Consider the following 23,055-nt stretch of genomic DNA (forward strand, 5'->3'; position numbering starts at 1 on the left):
AAACGTTTTGTGTGTCCACTGCGCATGGATTGTTTGACGATATCTTCACTGCCATCTACGATGATGATAAGCACACACCTTCAAACAAGAAAACAAAGTTACAGTGAGCTAGAGTAGTTGCTCTCCTACACAATCTAAGTTTCTTAAGAAATCAGGTGTGACAGACTAAAATTGCTACTAAAAAAAGAGAAAGGAAAAGAACACCATTTTAACATTTGAAATTATATGTTGTAAAAACAGTTTGACATTTTGACTGCACACACAACCCAGTTGTGAGTCAAACTGCAAACCAACAGGCAAAGATGAAAAAATATCACTTGCACATGAAAAGGATGCTCACTGTATAAAAAGCACTTGGTTACTGTAACAAAATACACCTTATAAGCACAGGCTGCTGGGTAAACTGTAGTTTAGGTACAACCACTCCGTTAAAAACTATCTTAAGGATACAAAAACAGAACATAGAATAACAGCTCCATATTTAGATTGACATAACCAGTGCTGATAACATTTTTCAGTTGTTATCAGAAAAGTTCTCCCATGCAGAAGGCCAATGGTCTCCAACTGAAAATGAGTAGGGCAAGTTACTCCCCTCTTATGTCAGGGATGGTGCTCAGTTACAACAGCGACCCTCACTCCGTTGCAAACTACGAAAAAAACCCAGCCAAAACAAACATGGAAGAAATAACGAAAAAGATGCACCTTTCACAGAAGGTAAGCAGTCTAGACAACAACAAGGTAAGCTCTTTGATCTTGTTACAGACCTGAGGGTTTGTATTGCTCCCAGGTCTAAAAAATTTTCATTATATTTTTACAACTGGAAAGTACAGCGTACGTTTAACCCTTTAAGTCCTGATAGTGCCATATGGCACAAAATGTTATAAGCGTAATATTTGGCCAATTCTTTTCAAATTTGGAGGTCAAAAGGATCTTTGAGAGATCTTCACATTGAAAGCATAAAATCATATCCTCCTCCTGAATCAGACTTGATTAACCACCCCTCAAGTTTTTGAAACTTTTACGCTTTACAATTTTATGGTCAAGTGAATATCTGATAAAAATCTGCACACCCAGAGCTGCAAATTAAGCTATTATTTAGGGGTATACCCAGTATACCCAAGGAATAAGGTATTTTTGAACGTTTTAATTTTTTTACTTTGTAGACTCCTCAATTCAATTTGTGACATCTTGTATGTCTGTTGTGGTGATTTAGGACATACCCCAAACAATAACTTTCAACTAGTATATTACTTGTGGTCTTTCAATCAACTGTTATAATTTTAGAAAAATAAGGTTTTTCTCCAGGGAACAAATAGAGCTGTTGTTTACTTTGTTATCATCAACAAGTACATGTACAAGATGCGATGAACATTACAATTTTTACATGCAAAATAGAATTAATACATGTACTATTATAGAACAAGAACAAATTAAAGTAAGCAGACTTCAATTCTGTGCTAAGTTGTTTAAAAGCTGTGAATAAGTGTCAACCAAATGAACTGAAATAAAGTTTTCTTTTCATAATACCTCAGTCTAACTCAGAACATTTTATGCTCATGACTTGGATGTCTCTCTTATGGGAGATTGTGACCCCAGGAGTGACAAAAAAATTTTGTTTACATTCAAGCATTTGTTAAGAAAAACAATTTCTCTGAAATAATGAAAATTTCATACTTCTGGTGGAAGACGACATCCATTTTATCCATGTCGCAAGGCACCCAACGTCATTCCAAACCAGTACTTCTTGGCTCTTGCTGATATCTACACAAACATCCCTGCAGTGCCACAAAATGATGAAGTAACAGACAACCACCTGTCAGTAAGGGTGACCATTAAAGATCATACAGTTCGAGCAAGTAGGGGTGGAATTGACATCAATCATCTCTTGGGTTTCTTTGCGTGGAGTTACCAAAGTACATGTATGTCAGCACAAGATTCCCGACATTCTTGCCTGATGACTATAAAAGATTTACTTTTCAAATGTGGAAGAGAGTTTTGAGAATCTCAGGTTCAAACATGCATCTCAAAATCAATATCAGTTGGCCAATAATTACATTGGTAGCAGATTTCAAGGTTTACCAAAAAACATACTAGAACACTAATTGAGGACAACAAAATCTCACATTTTCTACTCACTTCCCACTCTTTGAATACAAAGATCTTATTTTAGTTTGAGCATCTGAACTTTGCCCTCTCACACATGTAAACTACTGCATGTACATGTAGCTGAGGTCAATTGTCACCCACAAAGCCATAAAGGGTAGATGAAAAACAAAACAGAAAATTCAGCATGCACCTTGAAGCGAGGCATGAAATGGAATCTTTATCAACATCATGGCTTGTTGATGAGTTCGAACAGAACCTCCACAGCAAGTCTGACTATGCATCAACACTTGATCATGTACATATGGTTTGTCCTGAGCTGGGTCAATAGATGACTGATTACCAGTTAGTATTGTCTGGCAACTATCCAACCTGGAAATACAAGAAAAAACTAGCTGCAGAGGTACTTTTAGTTTATTTTCATGAATACATTTGTTTCCATGAATACATTTTGTACAACCATTCATAATTAATTTCACAGCAAAAGTATGCATAATTACTCAGCCCCAACAGAACACAGTCAACACACGTTCATAACTATTTTCAGTGTTCTTTAATAAGAAAGGAAAGTTTTACAGCTCTTCTTCAGACACTGTAGTTCCAGCTCAATATGGCAGATACTGGGCTGGAACTACCGTGCCTGAAAAAAAGCAGTAAAACTGTCTGAAGAGTCTTGTTTTAAAAACATTTTAACCTTCCTTAAGTCTCCTTTAGAGCAAGATTTACTTTATTTATTTTATGCGCAACACACCACAAACAATAAACTGCTTGTTCAGTCTGTAGCACAAATGCACTGTTGAACTTGCTTGTTCAGTGAGAAGTTTTCTCCAAAGGTGCATTCAATGTACCTTTAGACCATGGTACAGTCATAGACAAGAATGCCTTCTGTCAAATGTATTGATACTAATAAGAGATGCAGTGTAATTAGCATCTTTCTGGTTTTGTAACACATAGTGGACAGAAGACAGTCCCACTAAAGTGTCATGCATGGTTCCCTGGCAAGGACCTTTTCATATATTGTTAATTAATGCAGAAGAGTCTACAGTACACAATTATCTTCTGGTCACTATTTAAGAAGCTATATAAAGCTCTGTTTCAAAGGCTAGGAATATGTGTATTATTTTACAAAAAGATAGAAATAAATTATATCTGTTATGACCTACTTGGCTTATTTGCTGGCTGCCAGGCTCATAATTCACTATCTTGTTTAAGGCTGTTGTTGTTGCCTTATCCAAATTCATAGAAACAAGAGATCCCCACAGAAACCTAAGGCAGAAAAAATATCTTTGGTGTCTTCAGCTGCATTTGGGGGATGGCTGATTCCCAGTATGTGATGCTTGTGAATCTTCTAGATGAGATAAGCTGTTTCAACTTCTACTTTTATACTACTCCCTTCCAGGGTGGCTCTTTTGACAGCTGGCTTCATTCAATGGTGCAAGCATCCATGCTGTTTATCACTTTCAAACGCAGAACTTAAGACAAGGCCACCTTATACCAGTTGAGCGATGTGCTGTTCCATGTTTCCGACAACCATGGACTTGGAGACAGAATACAGCAGTTTCTGCAAATATATACAGAAAAAAAGAATTTATCACCATTTTCAAGCTACCATGAATGGCCAACTTTTTTCTACATTGTTCCACATGTGACAAGGTCACTTTAGTTCATTTTCAGTTCTAATTCTCAAACTTTTTTATTAGTGTTATGTTATTATTTTTCTTACTATTTGGGTTATTTTCCTACATTAGTTTGGTTTCCTTACACACCTTATTTTGGTATGTGTTGGTGATTCTTTCCCACACACTTCTCTTAGCTAAATCCTGTTGTGTAGGAGAAGTTACCTCCTAGTTCCCTTAGGTAAATCCTGTATTTGTGGGCAACAAATACACTCCCTAGCCTTATTTGGTTTAGAGTTATTCCTACAGTTTACTCAAATCTATTATAAATTGGCAACCATTTGTTCAGCAAATTCAGTTGATTCAGTTGGTTTATTCTGAGCTATACTCAAGTTCTCAAGTCAAGCACTGGTTTAGTTCGAATGCTATATTCTCAATAACCCTTGGTATGTAGTGCATTATTTCGTTTTATTTGTACTTTTCTTTAAGGCTTTTGGTTTAGTTCGTTTCTTTTATTTCATTAGTTTTATGGGCGGCCGTCACCACCAAAAATACAAGATTATTAAACGGCACAGACAAAACATAAATGGTTTAGTGATGGTTTGCGAAATGGAATAAATGATTGACAAATGAAACTGTCTAAATACAAATAGTTAGGTGTTCTTGTGTTAAACGGTCTACTGAAACAGTAAGTGATTTAGACAATTTAGAAATGGTTCAGTCACCGACATCAAAATGGAACAAACTAGTAAGAATCAGTTTATTTAAATGAGAATCCATCTGACTACGATACGTGGAATGATCAGGTCTGACAACAAACTGTCAAGTGTTCTGTTTCAAAATTGTGTAATTAATGGTGGGACGGTCGAGGTAATTGACAAATCATTTAATTCACCAAGAAATGGTTCAGCTCACCAACCAATGGTTTAGTGTAGTGCCAACTGATTTAACGCAGACACAAACAGTGCAGTACGAAGTCAAATCATTTGTGCAAACAGCAAATAGCTTAACTTAATGTTGAGCTGTTCAGTCATAGAAGGAATGGTCCAGTGTAATTAGAAATGATTGAACGAAATTAAAAGTGATCTAGCGTGGCACGAAACGAAACAACCTTCTTTGCGCACCGCACCGCAAAAAATAAAACAGTGAAGTGGACAAGTCAAGATTGAAATGGTTCAGTCAATGTGGGGTCTGACGTAATACCATCATATTTGGCCCCAAATAAGCAGAGTGAATGACCGTGACACGGGTCACACCGACTCAGCGAGCTTGGCGAAGCGTGTTCGGACAACTTCGGTAAGTTTGCTTCGTTTTATTTCATTTTGCAATGCATTTCTGTCCAGAAGATATGTCTTTGAGAGTGCCAGAGGGAACCTAGAAGTTATGGCAATATTTATGAGATCGGATAGGATATTATATCAGGGTCAAAGAAGGTTAAAGTCATGAGCCTGAACTCAAAGGAAATGATGACACCTCCAGTTTACTCACTGTTGTTCTTTGTCTTGTTTCAGATTTCATTTTTTTAGACTATTTTCCACTATGGTACAGATTTTGCTCTATATTTTAACGCTATGTTTTAAATTGATCATATGACGGTTTTCGACGCCTTCTTGACGGGTAGGCAAAGCAGTCAGAAATTACAGTGTTTGCATGGGAATCCGATGGCAAACAACTTTTTGCAAAATCGAATTTTACACAATTTGTGAATCAAGACGTTAAAATGTCAGGTAGAAGATTGTATTCACCAAGTTTGAAGGATGTAACTTGGCTAGAAGACGATCAATTATTTTTTTTAATTTTCCATACATTTGTCTGTAATCTTTTTCCCGCAAACCGCGTCTACCCAGTCAAATTTACAAACAAATGAATGGAAAATTAGAAATATTAACTGAGCGTCTTCTAGCCCAGCTACATCCTTCAAACTTGGTGAATACAATCTTCTACCTAGTATTTCACAAATTGTGTAGAATTACATTTTGGAAAAAAAATTTTTGCCATCGGATTCCCATACAAACACTTATTTCTGACCGCTTTGCCTGACCCTTCAAGATGGCGTTCATTGTTGAATGTTAATCCATGTTGGCCTAAACAGCTTAAGAAAGCGTTTGCTTTTGGGAGAAATGCCTCTTTACAAAGCGTGGGATATAACTAGACCGGAAAGAAAGACTGTGGAAGCCAGTGGAAGCCAGTGGAAGGGGTAAAAAAAGGCTGTAGGTGTGGAAGGGGTATTTGACATCAGTGTTTTCCCCCTGGGTAAAGAATTTGACGTGAAAATTGCTGGTTTTCAGTGTCACGCAATTCAAAATAGATCAAACTAAAAATCAAAACTGGTCAATAGATTAAGTCCAAAATTCTGGTCACAGCAATTTTTCTTATGCGAGATACGCGGAGAAATTTTTTACTCAAATTTGTAGAGATTTGTATGGAGACGCCATGTTGGTGCCCATCCGTATGGGCACCAACGTGGCGGCCGGAAACCAACAGAAACATCTGTCACTGAGTTTTGCTACAAAAACGTGAATTTATCCCTCGAGGAACTCTAAAACACTAAAATAATACTTTTTCTAAGACATGAACTGTTCAGATAGCCAAGTTCCCCGAAATAAGTCACTTTTTTAACCATCATGACACCTCTCTAGGCCGTCATATAAATGCCGCCTCACGCAAAAGCTTAGAAATTCAAGCGTAGTGTATCACGAAACCAAGAACCCATTTGGAGCGAAAATTTGTGTGAATATTAGTTTTTAGCTGCTCTTATACATCATTAAAGTAAAATCTCAGGAAGATCAATAGTTTTGTTGTTAGAATTTTAGTGACATCATGTGAAAACCAGCTATAGGCAAAAATGTCAAATCGCCCTGGGTATGCCCGGCCCCCCTACCCTGGAGCTTACCATTGACTAGTGATGGTAAATGCCGAACATCGGCATGGAAATCCAACCTGCAAACAATGCACTTTATACACGGTTAAAGTCCCGGGGAGGTAGGCACTGCCATATGTGTGCTATATAGGTATGTGCCGCTGTGAAGGGTATGTTTTTCGAGCAGTTTACTGTAGGATAGGGTATAAAAATCAGAGCGTTTGGGTCTGGAATAGGGTATAATTTTCCCCAAAACTGACTAGTTGGTTGAAGATTTTATCTAGACTAAGGAAACTGGGAATTGCTGCTCAAAAATATAAAAAAATCAAATCGGCAAGTTTAAATTTACGCAAACCAGCTTCGACAGTGTCAATAGATGGGGTATTTGGGAAGTTCACTCTAGTATTGGGTAGCAAAATTCAGCTGAACTAACTCTGGTACAGGCTAAGGGTTCCAGGGCCCCAGCGGCACATCCCCACCCAGAATTTCCCAAAGTACCCCCCCCCCAGGCCCGGGGGGTTAAAATATATACATTTCACTTTTCTGGCGTCAGTTCTTTACGTGCAAACCACCATGTTTTCATTTAAAGGGCGGATGTTGAAAGTGGGAAAAACATGATCACTCGGTGACGGTTACCATTTGTGTCCCTGTAATGTCTGAAAAGGAAAAGAAAGAAGAGAAATCTTTGTAGTTAAGTAGCTCTATCAAATCTTGTCTGTAAGCCCTATGTTGGGATAAATAGTGACATCTACATCGTCGTTTTATCTTACTGCTTTTTTTTGCCGGGGATTGTGGGGGGGGGAGGAGGATAGTCTCTCCCAACCCGCTTCTTACCATTTCTGGTGTCATCACAGTGTAACTGGCCACCTCTTGTCAAGACCAAAAATTATCTTATTTGCTAATTTATTGGATTATTTCTGGAAACCGTTATGTTGGTACTTGAAGGTTTAGTTTTGAGTCTAAACTAAACTCGTCCAATGTTCATTCTAGAGTGCATCTGCAAATCAAGCAACAGAAGCAGCCACCCTTCTATGAAGGGCTTTCGAAGTGTTGAGTGCAGCTCCCTCTACTTCTGCCTCAAGCACGACGTCTGCTTGTAGTCCATCTTCTGGTACTCCTACTACTACAACAACAACCGGAAGCTCAGCTATTATCCAGGAGCACCGTTGGCTTTTTAACTGGCAAATGGTATGCAAGTCTTTTTTTAAATAAGTAACTGAAGAAAAATTGTAAACCTCTTCGTTGTTTCATGGAAATTTCAGTTTTTAGCGCTTTCCAAACTAATAACGTTGTTTTACGTTATGTAAAGAACTCTCCGATACTTCATAATTCTCTTATTCCTGTGGAAATGGTTTTTCCTGAAACACGGAGTACGGAAAACCTTACTTGTTTTGGTATGAGACATCAGCCTGGCATCAACGACATGCAATATTTTTGCCATATTTCTCTAGAGAATGCAGCCATACAGTGCTAGTCGGCCCACGGGAGTAAGGGGACAGCGTGGCAGGGGCTCTGTACAGAAAGGTAAATCAGCAAATGTGCCTATGGACAAATGCATTTGTTCTTTTTACTCTAATAGTAACCGTGTCGATATAATTGACTGCTTATGTCAATTATCACAATGAAGTACCCCCATCCCATTTTCTCTCGGTGACAATGCTCGCGGGTAATACAGTAAACACCCGCATATAAGAACACATGGATTAAGAACATCAGGCTGAAATTTGGCAAATAAAGCACCACTTTTTTAAGAACAATATCAGCCTGGAAAAAAAAATAATGTTCTTATAAAATGGGAAGGGTGTCAAAATTACACAAATTACCATAAACACACCTGCTGACCAATGGTATTAGCTAAGTTTTGGGCACCTTTGTTCTCTTCAGAATATCTAATATCATGAATTACATTTTTTGCCTTTACAATACTATAAACTACTGTATTGATAGAGAAAAACATAAGATTTTATAGCTGTATCAAGGTCAATCACAGTTGTAGTTGATCAAAGCTTGCAAATACTTGTCCAGTCTTTTGTTGCCCATTATGTCATTCAAATTTATTGAAAATAACTGAAGTTCAAACTCAACACTTCTGTATCTTGCTCAGCTTCCATTGGTAATCGAACTCAATGTCCTTTTTCTGTAATTTCTTGAGAAGTTTCTTGAGATATCGAGCATTCCCAACTAGTCTAAAGTCTACTGGTAGCTCTAGTCCTTTTCCTCGCCCTTTGTTTATTCTACTTCCAATGCATTCTGCTTCAATTTTGCCATACTCTGATAGAAATTTGAAGAAGAATTTAGAAAGCTCAACAGGGACATGACCAACAATCCTGTCGTCCTCATTTTTTACCACAACTGCATACTTGCTGTGGCGATTATTGGTCTCCATTTCGCATATAAGAATCTCTCCAATGTAGACTGCGGTGTCCTTGAAATAAGCATGATAACCCCTTGTGCTTGCCTCTAAATATAGTTCATATTCATTTGTCATTATTCTAATGTGTGTGGGTTTATCCTTAAAAATCTGTCAAGGTTTTTCACGAATTCCAAGATGGTTCCTCACTCGCACAACCTGGCAGTGCTCGAAGTGGTTCCCGGGTAATATAACAAAGGAAACCGCTGGCCAATGCAGAGGTGCACAAAGTGTTCTTCCTCGTGTGTTGAACTTCACTGTTTGGAATTTTTATGAGCTGAATATATTAAGCTAAAACAAAGATGAATTGGACTTTATTCAATTGTGGCGTTCGAAAAAAAGTAGAATTGAAGAATGGTTGTATGCTTGACATCACGCCAACGATGGAAAAGACAGCTGAGATATCTAAAAGCGCTGAAGTAAAATGCAACGTCTGTGGTAAATCATTCAGAGGTCAACAATACCTTGACAGCCACATGAAATTCAAACACCCAATGACCGAGAACTCACACGAGGGTTCAAAGCAAGAGAATATGTTCGCCAATCGAAAGGAAGCAGATGCCCATTGCTCATTGCCTGAGGCTAGCCAGTCAGGAAGTAATGATCCCATTGTTCTAGACAGTAACGAAGTCGAAAGTCTTGGAAACAAGAGAAGGGGAAGTAAGAAGCGAAAATTGTACACAGTTGAATTCAAAAAGAAAACCCTGGATCTTTTTGATTCTTTGAAATCATCAAAACATAGATACAACATCGTCTCAAAAGAGAAAGGAGTTCATCGATCTTTGATTCAAAAGTGGAACAAAAACAGAAACCAAATTCTGAAGGAACTAGAACTAAATAAAAAGGGAAAAAATTCTGGGAATATAAGAGATGCAAGGCAGAGAAGAAAAATTGTGGCTGGGCGATCGAAGCAGAGTGAGAGGTATCCACTTGCAGCTAATCTATTGATTGCTGAATTCAAAGTTCGTAGAGCAGCTGGATGCAAGATTACAAAACTGTGGTTCAGGAAAAAGATGAAGGCAAAAATTGAGATGACTTATGGGAAAAAGGAGGCTGAAAGTTTCAAAGGAAGCTCTAACTGGTTCCAAAGGTTTAAAAAAAGGCACGATATAGTACTGAGAAGAAGAACAAACAAGAAGAAAAACTCTGCTGATGATGGTAGGTTAACCATCCAGAAGTTCCATCAAAATTTGAGGAAATCCCTGAAAACACAGAGGAGGCGGAACAGATCAACTATGACTGACCCCAAATATGGCAGGTGGACTCCTGAAAACAGGTACAATGTGGACCAGGTTCCTCTTCCATTCGTGGTGGACTAAGGGACTACCTATGACTCACGTGGCAATAAACAAGTCTGGGTTGCACAACCATCATCAGGTCTGGATAAAAGGCAAGCCACTTTGCAACTTTGCATAAGAGGTGAAGGAGAACAGAATGTAAAGCCTTCCCTTGTGTTTAGAGGGAAAGGGAATGTTAGTTCTCAAGAGAAAGAACAATATGATAAAAGAGTTGATGTGTATTTCCAGCAAAATGCCTGGATGGATGAGGTGACAAATATGCAATGGTGCAAGAAAACACTCATTCCTGGGGTTGGAAAAACTGACCAGGAAAAGGTGTTATTTGCAGACAACGTGTCCTTCCAACAAACCAAAGAGTTCCACGAGACATGTAGGAATGAAATCAGTACTTCTGTGTACATGCTACCAGAAAACCATACTGATAAAATTCAGCCAATTGATGCAAGATGTGGAAGGATGATGAAAGTGAAAATTGCTGCTGCAATGGACAGGTGGTTGGAGATAGATGACAATCTTGAAAAATGGCATGATAGACTTTCTGCAAAGGACAGGCGAATACTTATGACTCAATGGACTGGGGAAGCCTGGAGTGAACTAAAAGAAAGCAAAGACTTTCTAAGATGGCTTTTTGAAAAGACCGGCTGCCTAATGACAACTGATGGCTCAGGAGACAAGAAAATCTCTCCCCAGGGCTTGGATGAATACAGTTTTTAAGATGCACAGCTGGCTTTTGGGTTACAGATCTACAAACAATAACAAGAGTACAAACCCTTAATGTTATTGTTTTGCTGATGTACATGTCAACACAGTAGTAAATCAGACTTTCAGATTTGCAGATGTACAGTGGACCTCTACTTTAGGCATTTCAAGGGTGGGGCAGCATATGGATCTGCCACAGAACTATACATACACCCTTCTTGTTACTGTTTTGTTACATTACTGATTACAGTAGACCTACTTGAACATTAGGTTTTTAATTATTGTTCCATCAATTTATGTAATTGTCCAAAAACATGATTAAAATTTCTAGCAACATTTTTTATGCTGTACAGCACTGAATTTAAAAAAATTTAAGAACATTTAAGAACATCCTGAGGCTGATTTTTCACTAAGCATCCGATAAATAAGAACACAATCAGTCCGACCTCTGAAATTGTGTGTTCTTATATGTGGGTGTTTACTGTATTACAAGCCTGAAACTGAACTTAAGTATGTCATTTCCTTTCTCTTTCAGAACGAACTATCATAGGAACTTTCGTTTGTCTTTCTGATAGAGAGCAGGATACAGTTCCCTCTACAGCCCAAAAGCTACGCCTTAAAGGCAACGGATTGGGGGAAAAGAAAATTCTTCTTCCCATTACCGCTGACGCAGAAAGCGTGAAGTCAGTTTTGTACGAGTAAGTGCCGGTTCTGTGTTTGTGCATCTCGCTCGTATTATACTCGTTAATTTAATGTGAATTTTATGAAGCTAAAATAGTTAGAAAATCTGTGCACTTCTTAAGACTGAGAGCTTCCATAAAGTGAGTACGTAAATTGATTCAGAGTCAACACACAAGAAAGAGATATGTGCACAAAGCTAGCGTTGGCAACTTGGGGGCTGGCTGGTTGAATCCACATCCATTTTCACGATGATTGTAAGCACAGTTTGTGCTACTAAACGTGTCACCTATGTACTTAGACAATACCTTGAAGAAATTGTCAAGACCTGCGCAAAGGTTGTACATGTACTTGAGCGTTCTAGCAGTGTGTTGGTTTCGCAAACAGTCAGCACTTCCTTTTTCCTTTTGTTTCAGAGCATTCACACCTTTAAAATTCTGTGGGGGGTTTGAACTTCTCACCATGAAAGAGAAGTCTCGCACGGAACTAAGTATCGTATCATACGGAAGTTGCAGTACAGAAGAGATGTGTTGCTTTGGCACTGGCCGTATTTACATTACGCCAGCGCAGATTGACATTACTTTAGACGATAGCAATCTGGATTGGGGAGATCAATATGAGGACTGCATGATATGCAAGATGCCCGTTGCCATGTCAACAATGCGCCGCCATATGGAGACATGCGGAAATGAGGTTATGTGATGACATATCTTCAATACTGAAAGTGTGATAAATCCTCCACTGAATGCGACATATGCACTCCTTCCTTTACGTAAATATATATTCTCACTCTCCAGGATGATTATGATGATCTCCCGCCAATGCTGGATACCCAAGATCAGGGAAGGGCTAACACCAGGTGAGACTAAGATTGATGGAGTTATTGAGGACAACTTGATCACTGTGTCATTGAATTGGTACCCTGTGCTCCATATATTCTTATCTTCTTATCTGTTTTAACTCACCTCTGTGTCAAAAGAAAAACAACAAATGTAACAAACAATTCTTTATTCAATATCAAAAATGCCTTTTCCAGTCATAGTGGTAGTCCAGCGGTTGTTCCCGTAGAAGACGGCACCTTGGAAGAGGCTGAGCAGTAGGTCTCTATCTACTTAATTGAAAAACAAGGCAGCACGTGCAAGCATTATTACCTTAATTCAGTCGTTCATTCGTTTGTTCATTCATTCGTTCATCCATCCGTTCATCCACCCATCCATGCTGCTTCGTGCGCTAGTTAGTTTATTATTTCATTTATTTCTATTTGTTTGTTTGTTTCTTTATTTCTTTCCTTAATATTGAATGCCTTTTTCAGTCATAGTGGTAGTCCCAGAATTGTTCTTGTAGAAGATGGCACCTCGGACGGGGCTGAGCGGTAGGTCTCTCTATACTGAATTGAAAAACAAGGCAGCGCATGAAATCATTATTACTGTAATTCAGTCGTTCATTCGTTCGTTCATTCATTCATTCGTTTTTTCATTCGTTCATTCATTCGTTCATCCATCCCTTTATCCGTTCATCCACCCATCCATGCATTCGTGCGTTAGTTCGTTTATGTTATTAGTTAGTTAGTTTGTTTATTTAATATTGAATGCCTTTTTCAGTGATAGTGGTAGTCCCGCGGTTGTTCCCGTAGAAGACGACACCTCTAAAGGGGCTGAGCGGTAGGTCTATCTCTTTATTGAATTGAAAAACAAGGCAACGATCAATAACAAAATAAATAAGTGCTTTGTTACCACAGGAAAACATTAGCAAGGGCACGGCCTTTTTTCAAATTTAAGAGATGGAAATCAAGAAGAAACTATGCGCATTTCTACAGATTCAGGCAAAGGGCAAGTTTAAATTTATCTTGTAAATTTAGTTTTCTCAATATATTTTCAGTTCACATACCCTTGCAAGTCAAGTGGAATGACAAATGAGAACGGCTCCTTTATCAGAGAATTTTCATTATCTTTAACAGAGAGGAAATGCCATTCGAACAACATAGAAGGAAGGCGCTCGAGGAGACTCTAGCATCAATGTAAGAGCAAATACATGGAATCATGGGATGTTGACTTAGAGTTGCCTCTTTTCCTTTAGAGGGGCTGTTAGGAGGCAATATTTATGGTTGGTCATTTCAGACCGCGTGATGTTGTAAAGGGAGTTCCTCCTTATTGTTTCTATGAAATATTTTTTTCATGTACACGTGGGCAGTGCCGAAGGTGATAGAAACAGTTCGCTAGAGTAACACCATGTAGTCTGATATGGGTACAGACGGTCCAAAGCCAAAACGTGTAGGAGAATGCGTGTGGTGTTAAGGTTAGGATAGCAGTTAAGATAAACAAAAAAAGTGTTCCTTAATATAGAGAGATCACATCTAGTCCCAGTTATACACAGAAACTGAGGACAGGTATACAGGGAGGACAACAGTTAGAACCGGTAATTTTTGGTGCGGGACATATGAAATAGATAGACAAAACTCAAAGGTAAAGAGGAATCCTTTCGGTTTGGTGTGGAGATCACTCAATGAAAAGTGATCCTATTGAAGTACTTGTTGCAAGAGATTTGTGGTATAAGCACAGGAACACTGGGAACCGTATTAATAAAGCTATTGCGTGATCTTGAGATTAACTACATGTGTATTATTTCACAAATAAGGTCCACCTGCAGCAAACCGGTGAAAGTACTCAAAGAGTACAGGGCCTATTTTGTCAGAGGAAGACCTCTCGATCTTGAAAGGGAAGACACCCCGTGCGAAGGAAAGACAATTGAGATCTTCGTGTCACGAATATTTACAAATATGCTATGGCGGAACTTGTCACAGAGCCTCCCATAGAGGATATCAGTTTCCCGTTAGAAGTGACATTTATTGGCGAGGAGGCTGCCAATTACGGAGGACCTCGCAAAGAATTTTTGGGGGCTGTCACAAGAGAAGTTCGTGAACAACTCTTCCAAGAATCCGGAAGTCAAGATGGAGAGTACGAACTGACGAACGATGTGGCACCCTTAAGACAGCACTATTATTATGGAGCTGGTCCAATATTCGGTAAATACGAATGACTATGACATGTATGATTTTTTACTAGTATTTGCATATTTTTTGAGTTGTATTCAATGTCTCAGGCTAGAAATATATATGAGCTGGGGAACTGAAAGATCTAAAAGTGTCAAACTACAAAAGTAGATAAATTTTCAAGTCGCAGCTGCCAAGGAATAAAGAAACCATTAACTAAGCCTTATTTTTCGCATTTTGTCCTATGATTGTTCATCAGTTAAATTACTAAAAACATATCAAAACCACATAAGTGTTGACTGAATGTTCTCTTCACTTCCAGGGTTCAGTATGCTACAGGGTGGACCGTTGCCCTGTTTTCTAAGAGGAACAGCTCCAAACACTTCTTAACGGACAGTACGCTTCGCTAAGAGAGTCGGAAAGACAGTTCCAATCAGGACTGGCAAAATTTGGCCTAATTGAGGTACATATATTTAACCTTATAAAACTCAACATTGTTATGTACATATATTCATAACAAATTGTCACGACGTATTAAACGTCAACGAAGGGTATTTCTTTATGTGGTAGGTTGTAAGGTTGACAAGCTCATTCACTACTGTAGCTACAAAGATTTGCGCTAACTCAAGGACAAAGACCTCCAGAAAATTTGTTACGTACACATGTCAACTTCTTGGGAAGTTTGATATCATGATTTTAGCTTTCCTTCAAAATATAGAAGTTTTTTTTAGTTTGATCAGCTGTATATGTAAACTCGGTAACATGCATAATTTCCACTTGGTTAAAGCTGGTCAATAGAAAACCATGCCTCATATTTCTGCTGAGGAAAACTGCAGTGCGGCCTTTGATGTACCCCCATGTTGTCAAACTGCTTCATGCGCGTTTCTCTGTAGAAGGCAGTAACAGCCGGGCAGAGGAAGAGAAAGTATACAGAACCTTCATAAATTATCTAAAGGAAGTTTCAGGTAAGTAGACGATGTCACATGTAAATGGCAGAGTGTGAAAATAATAATCGCTTATTATACTCACTATATAACTCCTAGACCTTGATATTTTTGGTTTGCATGTGACGTCGTGGCGGTCATGTTGGTGGTCCTCTGGGAATTAAACTTTATATTTATGCAAATATCTCGAAAAAAAAGGATTGTATTGACCATCAACATGGGTGCCTTGCCAGGTAATAGGCATGAAATTATGAAATGAACCAGAGCGTTCACGAGAAAATTTAATACTTCGATAAAACCGACAATGGACCTCTTGTTCATAGACAGTTAATCCATTTTTTCTTTATTAATGCCCAGGAAACAGGTCTCAGACAAGGGAGCACCCGAGGGTATGGTCCTGATGGTAGAAAGAGGATGCGTAATAAACTGTATTGTACCTGTATACAAGTGGGCTTAAGGATTTGTGGCAAATGAAATCATAACAAAGGTCTAAAACACTTTAATTTGCATTACAGCTGGAAGAAGAGGATCTGTTACATTGGGAAAAGTGATGAAGTTTGTAACTGGCAGTGAAGCAGAACCTGTATTGGGATATGGAATAAATCCCCATATTGTCTTCACTCCTTATGCGATATCATGCCTGCCAACAAGTAACACGTGCACAAACAAGCTCACTTTGCCTGTTGGAGACAAGGTGCCCCAAAGTCCCGAGAAAAGTTGAGTTCTTTGATTATGCATTTAATTCCGACTTTTTGGGTAGCATTTAATTCTTGTGTAAATGGTACTTAATAGACCCACGCAAGTGCAATCCATTATCAGAAAATTGTCGGTAACATGGTCCTTGTTGACCTTTCAGTGCGGTTTGCTGCTTACACTTAAGTGACCTGTTTGCGGTCCATTAATAACAGCAATAGAGAAATCAATAAAGATAACATGAAACGATACAAATAACTGGCTTTGTGTCCATACGATAAAACGGCATGGTAACTGCTTGCTTAGGTTTTAAGCTGATTAATAATGTCTATCGCTTGAAGATAGGGTGCTATATCCCAGTTGTCTTCTCCCTGAACGCCTGACATTCTCTCTTTAAAACTTAGCAAGGAATTGGAGTCCAGTGGACACACAGTTTGAGGGACAACACCTTCCTCTTCACTTTCCTCCGGAAGTGTCCCCAAAGGGTCTACTCCATACGTGGAAACATCGCTCTGAAAAAGATTTGCGTGGTGTTTGTTTACTGAGTTAGTAACATTTACCAAGATAAGTGCGTTTAAATCATTTTGCAAAATGTTCGAAGAGTTCAGCGCGCCACGATTGGTAAAATGCATTATATCTCCAATAGAGCACGTGCCCTACTTCACATGCATTATTAAAGTAATATTAAAACGCTCCAAGTGTATTGTTGAGGGAATGCACTTGCGCGAAGCACTTCTCTCTTTCGTGTTCTTAGACATTCCCGCATGCTTGTATATCCCAACAATGCACTCGGCACGTTTTTTGCTAATTTTATTTCATCCATTTTCACTAAATATCAAAAATAACGCCTGTGGCAAAGACTAGAAAGGAACCTAAAAACCATATGTGCTAGTCCACCAAGACTTACTAAAGTATTTACAGCTTTCAACTTTTTATTTCAGTTATTCTTAATAACTGAAAAATAATTCGTTAATGCCAATGAGAAATGAAAATAATTTTTGGCCATGCAGTGTATTTCTTCACGCAAACTGGATTTAGAGTACCACCCAGATTTGTCGATGTCATGTTTAAAAAAAAAAAGATTTCCCCGTAGTGCTAACCTCATCCAAGATTTCAAAGTATTCCGATGCTAATGTGCCGCCTTCACCCCCTATTTGTTGCATCCCCAAAATAAAGAGCTGCAGGGGGCTCTTGTGACCTGCGGTGCGTATCTTGTGATTGTTCCAAGAGAGACTGAAATTATTGAGGCAGTTGTTGATAACTGGATTGTATACATACTGAAGGCAAAATAAATGCTCCTCATTGTCCGGATCGAGATATCCCCAGCTTTCAAGAAAAACGAAGAGATCTTAAAAGACTGAAAGTACTGTTTGAAACACATCCCTCCAAAGTCGTTCGATGCGGGCATTGTGGACACTTCTTCCCATTATATAACTTCCTCTGCCAGGTCCTCTTGCACTGTGATTCAGCATGTAATAAGCTACATCTCTGTTTTCGACACCCATATCGCCTCTTACTCGGAGGGTAGCCCCCATTTGAATACTGCTTCTTCAAATAGTTTCACAACTGTGGCTGACGTGTTGTCTGTGTTACATCTCAAGTATACGACCATGCGACTGTAACCATCTATGCAGCCATGAACCACAAATCGCCACCTAGCATGCAAATTAATACAGAATAGTAATGGAATCCAAGGTGCCGTTCAATTGGTGAAATACAAATGATCAATAAGCAGAGGAAGCAAGAGCCTAGCTACTTCTGGCTGCTAACATTGAAATTACGGGAAGTCATCTCGCAGCACATGAAATACTTGTTTTATGGCAGCATGAGCCGCATAATAGAAGTCAATTATTTAGACGAAGAATAGGTACCATATTAGTTTATGATTTCCGTCCATATGCCACAGGGCAAGAGGGGAATGGACATTACAAACCCGTCTTCTAATGGGTCTAATGGCTCGTAATCGCCGACCGACAGGGTCTACTCTCTTGACAGCGCTTCTTAGTCTCGCCCTCTGCACACGTATTCCTTGTGAATGTAGATAGCCCTCTATAGTTTTCAACCCTGTAGATTCAAAAGTAAATTATACCTAGCTAAGTATTTGTCATTAACAGAAGTGGTAAAGTAGAATGCACAGAAGAGAAACTGTAACCAACAAAGGACGTGATCCTTTTGAGGAAAATTTTCAGGAAATTACAATTTAAAAATCGGATAACGGCACGATGAAGAGACATAGGACGATGTTCTCTTACGGTGTGTCCTATTTTTACCCTTTCCGTGGGATTTACAGGCCCTGTACTTGATGGGGATTACATTTTACATTGCTTTATCTGAATAAGATAAAATAAAATAAAATATTTCTGTATTTAAATATGTTGCGCATGGCTAGTAATCTGCCATTCGATTTATATTGTAAATAATTATGCATTATGTTTTTACAAGGCTTACCAGACCTAAGTAAGTTAACCATGATATTTTTAACAAAGGAGTCCAGCATGTCATCGTCGATATCACTGTGGCGGGACCGGTTGGCAAGTTCATACTCCGCAATCCTGTTTTCAACTGTACGCTTGCTCACACCTAGCATCGCAGCTATCTCTTGATGGCTGAAATGATTTTCTGTAGAAAATTAATTTCATGGTCTTTGTCATTGCGTGTAACATAAATGGACTGTAGAAAACATAACTTTTTTTATTTTGTTCATTTTGGAATTACCTTTAAAAAACACGAGCTGTTGCTCAGGAATCACAAATTTAGGTCTCCCACGTCCTTCTCCACTCTGAATGGGTGCTTGATACGATGTGAATGATGTTTCCCCATATGAAGCCGTCGTTAACTGTTGACGAGCCTGATTCATCAAGTCCACAGATTCTAAGGAAATATCCCCATTGAGAAGCGCAGTTTCAATGAGAGTCTCAAGTCTCATAGCAGTTGGCTCTGACCCACGACCCCGATCTCCTCTTTCGAGATCTTCAATAATTGCCTTCAGCTCTGACGCGAGTTGTTGTTGGAAATCCATCCCATTATTCTGAGTGTTAAGATTAGAGTATAGGTCAAATTTCAATGAAGAAAATCAAAAGGAGTTGATGGCTTTAAAATTCTCTTTCCTCCCTGACCAAGCGTTATCCTACCGCGTTCTCTATGGTTTTCTTTATAGCACGAATTGTGATGCAGTTCATATTTATTTTGCAAGTATGGGAGGGGATGACAGGGGAGGGGGTTGAGCAATCCGCCGTAGGTAAAAAGATGGCAACTGGTACATTTCCCCATAATTGTTAGCGCATGGAAAGTTAAACAGCGCTCATAAAAAGTCACGGAAACGTTCCAAAACCTTCAAACTTAGAATACACAATCTGGTTAGCAAAGGGAAAATACTGCGAAAATATGGCTTTCATTGTACTTGACGGAATGTACAGCCGCGATCTTTTCTCCTATACAGGATTACAAAGTTAACAATTGACGTTCGTTTTTTCATGCATCTGTCCTGTTATTGACATTGAATTTCCTCATAACATTGTCAAAGTAGTCTGCGGATCAACTCGGCTATTGCCTCTTGTATCCACAGCTAGTTTGACAATGTTATGACAAAATTCATGATCAATAACAGGACAGATGCATGAAAAACTGATAACGAACTGTCAATAAATTATAAATCATAAATTCTAGTGTCTGTCCACTTATTGACGATAAAAATTAGCCAATTAGCGCACAAGAATTTCTGCAGTCATCGTAAAATAAGAAATTCATAGCCGGAATTAGCAAGAGAAAAATTTCAGGCAAAGAAAAATAGTGTCAAGAAATATCCTAGAAAATGATAAAAGAAAAACACATGCGCGACAATTAGCAGTGTACGAAAAAAATGTACATCCTGACCCCCTCAAAATGGACTAGTATTTTCGTATAAAGCGACTGACCAAGAACCAAGGTATCTTAACGACAATCAACTTTCAGAGTAAAGTGAATAAAGTTTTCATTCAAAGCATTGCCAAGTACCACATATTTCAGATAAAGATCAGCAAAGAGGTGAATAAGCGGCTCAGTTGTTTGTTACACTATTTCCGACGACAATCGTTTTGATGTGATTGAATTGCCTGAGCATATATCTATGCAATCAACATTGTTAATTTAAAACATAGCGTTAAAATATAGAGCAAAATCCGTACCATAGTGGAAAATAGTCCAAAGAAATGAAATCTGAAACAAGACAAAGAACGACGGTGAGTAAACATTTCCTTTGAGTTCAGGCTCGTGACTTTAACCTTCTTTGACCCTGATATAATATCCTATCCGATCTCATAAATATTGCCATAACTTCCAGGTTCCCTCTGGCACTCTCAAAGACATATCTTCTGGACAGAAATGCATTGCAAAATGAAATAAAACGAAGCAAACTTACCGAAGTTGTCCGCCAAGCTTGCTGAGTTGGTGTGACCCGTGTCACGGTCATTCACTCTGCTTATTTGGGGCCAAATATGATGGTATTACGTCAGACCCCACATTGACTGAACCATTTCAATCTTGACCTGTCCACTTCACTGTTGTATTTTTTGCGGTTCGGCATGCAAAGAAGGTTGTTTCGTTTCGTGCCACGCTAGATCACTTTTAATTTCGTTCAATCATTTCTAATTACACTGGACCATTCCTTCTATGACTGAACAGCTCAACATTAAGTTAAGCTATTTGTTATTGGCACAAATGATTTGACTTCGTACTGCACTGTTTGTGTCTGCATTAAATCAGTTGGCACTACACTAAACCATTGGTCGGTGAGTTGAACCATTTCTTGGTGAATTAAATGATTTGTCGATTACCTTGACCGTCCCACCATTAATTACACCATTTTGAAACAGAACACATGACCGTTTGTTGTCAGACCTGATCATTCCATGTATTGTAGTCAGATGGATTCTCATTTAAATAAACTGATTGTTACTAGTTTGTTCCATTTTGATATCGGTGACTGAACCATTTCTAAATTATCTAAATCACTTACTGTTTTAGTAGACTGTTTAACACAAGAACACCTATCTATTTGTATTTAGACAGTATCATTTGTCAATCATTTATTCCATTTCGCAAACCATCACTAAACCATTTATGTTTTGTCTGTGCCGTTTAATAATCTTGTATTGTTGGTGGTGACGGCCGCCCATAAGTTTCAATTAGCAGTCGCTATGTAGTTGCCTTTACTAGTTTTGTGTTTTTGTGTAGTATTATCCTTAGTTTTCTTGACCTTTAATCAGCACAGCATGTAGCTTTATCTCTGTTCCTTTGTTTTATAGTTTTTGCTAGTAAATATTGTATTTTTCGTTTACCACATATCCTTGTTGATTACTTGTGATTGTTTGCACAAATCCAAATTCATTTCTGTTCCTTTATACGTTTTGTAGCCTGTTTTTATCACTGTAATTACTTGTGTGACTAGCTTGTACACAGCTTAGCACTATTGTGTAATCCTGTAACTTGAACCTTTTAGTTCTGCATTTCATGTAATACTCAACAACTGTTGACAGTTTTTGTCACACAGTTTCCTGTTTCTTTATTTTTGTCATGCAATCTTCCTATTGAAATTGTCTTGTTATTTACACCAAATTACTTTGTTATTTCCTAGCTAAGTTAGCTTATTTTGTTTTGTTTTACTCTTTATTAGCATCAGGCTTATTTTAGCTTGTTTATTGTATTTCAGTGTTACTCATTCCTGTTTATTTTGTTATTGTCTCCGCTATTTTTGTCAATAAACTCGTAAATCGTACACTCGTATCTGTCGTAACTACGTCGACCGTTTTGGCCGTCTTACACACACATAAAACATTCAAGTTTGTTTAGACAAACTGTCGTGTTTTTTAATTGAACCAATTAATGTTTAGAGTGTGAACATGTCAAGTTTTGACAGCTCCGCCTGAATGTTTCTGCATGGTAAACACAGGTTGTGAAAACGTTGCGTCGAGCTTTTTGCACATGTAACATTCTAAAGTATGTTCATGAGCTGTACTGTAAACCATGTCAGTCGTGGAAGTCAAGCTTGTATATTCATATTACTTGACGGAAAGGGTCAATATGATTTAGTCTTTCCCGTAAAACCATGAGCACCAGAGAAACTTTCTGGAATATTTGTTTCGTGACCAATCAGATTCGAGATGAAACAGCAAAAGATAACACCAAACCCTAGCAGCAGGGATCAGTCAAGACTTAACATGAAACAACAAGCTGGCTTTTCCTCCTAAGAGAAATCTTCAAGTTTGCCTTTTTCAAATACTGAAATTGTTCTTTTAATTTTCTATTTCAGCTTATGTATTAGCAAATTATAGATATGAACAACATTTGAAGGAAAAGCGATGTGGTGGTTTTGGCTTTGTCAAAACGCTTAATTTGTGACACACCCCCTAGTGTGGTTCATATCTTTTCACAGTCGAGTCAGGTTTCTCCTCAGTCATATCGAGTTCAGCATCGTCTCAAAGGTCAGTTGTGGTTTCTCCTCACTAGTTTTAGCATCTCTGAGTTTAGCTCTCCATTTGTTCTTTTCAAATCACCGCGTCCTCAAGCCATGGCTGCCAAATCTACATGATCATCCAGCCAAAAGTCCTCTTCCTTCCTTTTTCCAGAGGACATTGAAAATCTGTCAGCCCTGTTGGAAGAGCCAGCTTCCATTCCCCAGAATACTGGTGTTAAACCGAAAAAGAAATTGAGCAAGAAAGCTTCGCCGCCCGCAGAGGATCCGTCCACTTCTGTGGAAAACCAGATTCATTTGGAGGTTCTACGTAAGGA

General features: G+C 38.5%; 1 long non-coding RNA gene and 1 pseudogene across 1 annotated transcript; both read left to right on the forward strand.

Moving 5' to 3' along the window:
- The first annotated feature begins 9,276 nt into the window (after window positions 1-9,276).
- On the forward strand, window positions 9,277-11,054 carry LOC145481485 (uncharacterized; annotated as a pseudogene).
- Window positions 11,055-12,750: 1,696 nt separating this feature from the next.
- LOC145481486 (uncharacterized) lies at window positions 12,751-16,285 on the forward strand. The gene is made up of 2 exons (XR_014048647.1): window positions 12,751-12,764; window positions 13,330-16,285. It is a non-coding gene; the product is annotated as an uncharacterized LOC145481486 (long non-coding RNA).
- Window positions 16,286-23,055: the final 6,770 nt, after the last annotated feature.

The sequence above is a fragment of the Orbicella franksi genome, chromosome 3 (genome assembly GCF_964199315.1).
Source record: "Orbicella franksi chromosome 3, jaOrbFran1.1, whole genome shotgun sequence".
NCBI lineage: Eukaryota > Metazoa > Cnidaria > Anthozoa > Scleractinia > Merulinidae > Orbicella > Orbicella franksi.